General features: G+C 35.7%; 1 long non-coding RNA gene across 1 annotated transcript; it reads left to right on the forward strand.

Annotated features, from left to right (window-relative positions):
* The first annotated feature begins 1488 nt into the window (after positions 1-1488).
* Positions 1489-5335, forward strand: LOC137155573 (uncharacterized). The gene is made up of 3 exons (XR_010920538.1): positions 1489-1581; positions 2813-2903; positions 5249-5335. It is a non-coding gene; the product is annotated as an uncharacterized lncRNA (long non-coding RNA).
* The last annotated feature ends 219 nt before the right edge of the window (positions 5336-5554 follow it).

Genomic DNA, 5554 nt, shown 5'->3' on the forward strand with positions numbered 1-5554 from the left:
CCTTCTTCCCCGCTTCTCCCCACCGCCTGCCTCGGTTAATGTAAAATAGCGAGGCTCCCATGCTGTGTCCAATCAGTACATCTACTACTAGTGCAATGATTTAGGGGTCATCCATGAACAACACTTCACGCTGATGAATGGCTCTTTGCAGCTTTCTGCCCTGATGAGGGTGTCTGCACGCTACTGATTGCAAACACTAATGAACTTACAGCCTCATTATATATTCTCAGACCAGCGCCAGGAGAGGTGGGGGGCTTTTTGTTGGGAGGGAGAGGGCTGGTGGATTGATTTTTCCATGGGGAGGGAGATAACTGTGATAAATAACTGCATTTTACCCCAGTGCATGCACCTCATCAATGTAATCGAAACCTCCGGTAGTCTCACAAAATACTTTTCTTGCTGTTTCAGAGGTTGGGCATATTAGGTCAGCTGAGTCACTAGAGAAGGTGGGAGCGGGCAAGAGACTGGCTAGGAAGATTGATGCGGAAGCAGAGGGGTGTAATTAAAGCTTCACAAACCCGGTAGCCGGACCCCATTTACAGTAGTTCAGGAGAATGACCTGCGGTTTTTTATGAACAACCTCCTGTCCGAAGCGTACACCTTGTGATGAGCCTGCAGTCTTTGTACCAATAACTAAAACATATTTTAACTCCGCTATAGTACAACGGAAGTATTTACTCTACTGATGATTTTTCGAAAGTAGGCTAGACTCAGAACAATATAAACAAAGGCCAACACTGAGAGTGACCTGATTGTAATTTATGAGGTTTCCTTTTCAAATAAATTTCCTCTTAACCACACACACACGTACCTATACACAAGCATATAGAGACTTGTCTGTTTATTTTTCTTCCTTCTTCTGTCACTCTCCTTTTCCTGCAATCTTCCACCCCGCACAAAAAGTAGGTAGCAGTGACATTACTGGACTGTATAAAAAGTTATCCACCTTTAACACAGTCATTAATGCATTTTAACATTAATCTTCACATTAATATTCCTGAATATCCTTACCCTGCCCCTCCCCTAAAACAAAGACATAATTAGAATTCCTTTTTTTTACGTTTTTCATTTTAGGTTTAAAGAAGCTTTACACACCAAGTATGAAAGCTCAATAATGTTCATGAAATTAGCAGTTTTTTAAATATTTAGCTGCCGGAGGTATCCGCCACGGTATGCTGATTTTCCAATCTCAGATATATATATATATTACCTTTCCGACTCAATAATGGAGATACCATGTTATCTAAAAAGTTTCTTAGTAAATTGCCAAGATATGCAATTACTGGAAATACCATGTAATCGGGGAAATTCTATTACAGATGTTATTGACAAGCATGATTAGTATTACCTATGATCCACTCAACAATTCTTCCTTTTCTATGGTGTTTTACCCAGTTGTTTCCCATTGGCTTTTAACGAGCATTTGTACTGTGGAGGGTTCAAACTGGGAAGCAATGCATCTGGACATCTAAACTGATTCATGCGTAATGGACGAGCAATGAGAAGAACCACATCTGTAAATTCCAGGATGCACTGAATAAAAGAACAACCATCCTGCATTATCAAACTTTTTTACAGCAGGTATAATAGAAAAGAACGTATTTTCGTGGGCAGCCACAAAATGTATATATAATATTCCATCTATAGGAAACACTATAGGTATTTTATATTACAAATAACTTATTTGCGCTATAGTAAAGTTGAAATATTACTAGTTAATTGTTTCTAAATGCCTACAAATAGATTAGATTACGTCTCTGAAGACTCTAAAAATAAATCAGTGGGGAAAAGATGTGGTGCTACTGAAAATTATTGGGATTTCGGTTTAAAAAGCAGAAAGCATAAATACATCTCAAGAAACAGTTTGAAAGTTTTTTACTCCACTCTTGGACTTGCTTATTTTAACAATTATAATAAAATGGATTATACAGACAATAAAGATAGATTTGTAAGCCCTATTAATTTGTTTTGCGATTAAAATCTATTACACACATTTTGAGCTCCTATTAGAAAAGCAATCAAAATGTGAAAATGTTAATTTTATTACACTAATTTTATATCAGAGTATATTTAGCTTGATAAACACGAATGTTTTTGAATTTATACCAGACATCATAATTACGTTTATGAAGTCATAACAACATCAATTAAACTTAAAAACAACTTTTACAGCAAGGGCTTTGGACATCATTTTTCTTTTTGATTTACATTCATCTAATATAAAAATGAAAAATGTGTTAAAAAACTGCCAGTATTCAAAATGCATTCTTAACGGTCAAAAGGCATTTGCTCTAATTTAGTCAAATCTCATGATATACCAAGATGAACTTTCCCTCACCTCCAAACACAATGAATAAGATTCTCCTGCGTTATATACAGAGATTACATACCTTCTTCCTCATTCAATGCTCATAGGATGAACTGCTGTCAAATACTCGTTTGCATTTCTGAAATCCATAGTGAATTATTTTTAGTGCTCTAACTCTACTGAAATAGTATTTTTAGGCTTACCAAAGTTTGATTACATTTCAGCCTTCAGAGTTTAAACTAATTTAAAAAGCATAAACTCACATTTGTTTTAAATGTTTGTAGGCTGGCATCTTTCTAAAGGCTGTCATTAAAGGTGGCTAAACTTGCTAAAATCGAAGTCTATACTTTAAAAAAATGTAACAGAAGCAGCAGCTTTACAATTTTAGGATGCTAATAAGCTTGTATTTTGAAGCGCCAGAACAAAAGAATATGCATTCCTTATATGAATTAAACAGAGAGACTTTTTTATGTGACTATCAGTAAATCGTGCTTCTCCTCGCAGTCTAGGTGTTACTGAAGGAAGAGAGCAGAATGTACTCTGACACAAGACATACTGGCTCCTGCACTAATTACCAATAAAACAAGAAGATGAGGTAAATTCAAGACGTCGTTGTGCACTTTTCAAACTTGTTAAGTTCCCCTAATGTGTCCTTTCGGAGGTGTATGTTATCACAGTCTGTATGTGTTGAATAATGGCACAATACTTGGAAACACTTGCTGTCTCCAGGACTCTACTCTTTTCAAAATGTGCAAGTGACTGAACATAAAATATCGCAAACCCCCCCTGGCTGTCAAATACCACTGAAATACAGTTTATAACGGAGGAAATTTTTGCTAACCACCAATTTTGCTTTGGGATAAGCATCAAAGTGTGGTTTAGGACAGTTAGATAAGAGGTTGCCTATATGGGATCTCAATAGCTAGCGGTGTGCATGATTTTAGATAAGGATAAAGCATAAAAAAAGCTTGTTTTAGCTGCTCAATCTTGTTGGCTGACCATAATGTGACAGTTACTATTCCCATTTGTTCTTTCATACAATTAGCTTCATGGTTTTTATCCCTGTACAGGATCAGACAGGGACTGACTTAACAGCTACTTAGTATTTCCTTTTGAAAATACAGCAGAGTTGTCTCATTATGTTGCTTCCTCTATAGTCTGCCTATCTGTGCATGTTTTACACACATGTCTAAGCATTCCTGTAGGTCATCGTGGTGTCAGGTTTCACAAAGGCTCTTAGAAGATAACCTCTGGACTTCATAATTGTACTTTACTGTTATTACATTTGTCCTAGCAAATTGTGAAAAAAAATATTTGTGGTTCTGCCTGCCTTAATTGGGGATAGGTGTACACTGTGACTAACTCCTGTGAGCCTGCAGTTGGAAAGCTTTCAATGTGAAGATCTTGAAGCAAACTGTCCTGGATGATGCAAGCATCAGTCTGGACAAAAAACGTTTGGACTAAATCTAAGATTCAAAACCAAACCTTGATAAAGTGATAACTTTTATAACTAAATTTTTAAACACCACCTACCTTCTTTGGATAGAAGAAAACTTTCTGAGAATCATATGGACTGGACAGCTAACAGTACCTGAGAGAGCCCAAATTTTAGCCATTTGTCAATACTAAATTAAAAGCACACTGTGCAGGTATGAGTATGCAAATGTGGGGGCAAAATAAACTAAAAGTTAAAACTTGTACAGAAACATCTAAGGTATTTCTATTAGCATGCTTTACTGCCAGAAATAAGTCATGACATTTATTTTCTTTGGCTGTTAAATTGTGGTAAAATTGTAAAACAAATATTCTAATCTGATCACTGACAGAGCCATAAAATTAAATATCTGTCTGAGAGGGAAATACGTCTTAATGACCTTAATTAAGGTAAGATAGGACCCTACATACATTCATTTTGGAGCCACTGAATGTACTGATTATCATACCAATCAACCTTTAAATGGGGGGTCATGCTTTTCTATTAAATGAGTTTGTGGATAAACCACTGCGATAGCGAGGTTGACCTCTAGTAAAAATGATGTACTTTCACTGAACACTACTGCTGACCCTCTTTACTATATTCTCAAAGAACCTGAAGTGGTCTGCATATAATTTGGAACACAAAAAATGGCTTTCACATATTGCTACACTTCACTGGAGATATTGATTGAGGTAATTTTATGGCTTTATAAACAACCACATAATCATTTCCTAATCATAATTAGTAGCCATCACAAAGAGCCTTTATAGTCTTCCTTGTGCATTAGTTACCCAATTCAGTGAGAAATTTAAGGGGCTTGCTGACTGATACAACAATCTTCCAGCACCTGAGGTACTATCAGATAGCTACACACACTCGCTATTCACAAGAATCTATAGTTTTTACAGTCAGTCAGAAGTCAATATATAGATCTTTTATAGAACTAGTCAGTTTCCCATATCATACATCAAATTTATGCAGAATTTATTATCTATTATTTTTCCTTGAAGAAAGAATGAACTTCTGTTAGAAATAAGGCTCATAACCGTAAATACATTTTTTTAAGCTTCTTGATGGTGTCTCCCCCTCTTTAATTGGAACAGGTTTGAAAAAAAATCTAATGATCATTACAACAATCCCACCAATTAACTGTTCAAACACAGCTGAATTTCATGGGAAGGATTATTTGAAAAAGGTTAAGGTAATGGAGGAAAGCAGTAAGGAAACCAACGTTTTCTCAATAAAACATATCACTCATAAACTAAGTCTGAAAAACATACCACTCTAACTAAAAGCTCCGAAGGGACATGATGAGCGGCTATTAAATTTTGATACATTGGATGTTAATTGCTTTTTATCTGTTGTGTCTAACCTGAAATTTTAATAAAATATTCTTGTTTTCTAAATTTCCTTGGACTGTTAGTAAAATATATAACTCTCAACATGACTGCTTTCATTTCTAGAAGACAAGAGTTCAACCAGAATAGTGGCAACAATCTCTGTTTGTTCCTGTCTGCTCAGGAGAACTGTTTCTAATTGATCTGGCATGGAATTTAGTTGGAAATGTGTATGTTGCAACCTAAGCACAGTCCCTGTATGCTTTGTAAACTGATCAACATATGGGCCTTATTTGAAATATTTGAGGTTTCCAACCATTAACCTTGGTTAAACTGAGCTGTAAATTCAGCTCAAAGGTATATAGCCTAACAACTGCATAGTCATTTTTATTTAGAGAGTGTGTACATATTCCTAATTAATAAAGCTACTGG

This window comes from Emydura macquarii, unplaced genomic scaffold (assembly GCF_026122565.2).
Source record: "Emydura macquarii macquarii isolate MOO-44397 ecotype Brisbane River unplaced genomic scaffold, CSIRO-AGI_Emac_v2 contig_1363, whole genome shotgun sequence".
Lineage (NCBI taxonomy): Eukaryota > Metazoa > Chordata > Testudines > Chelidae > Emydura > Emydura macquarii.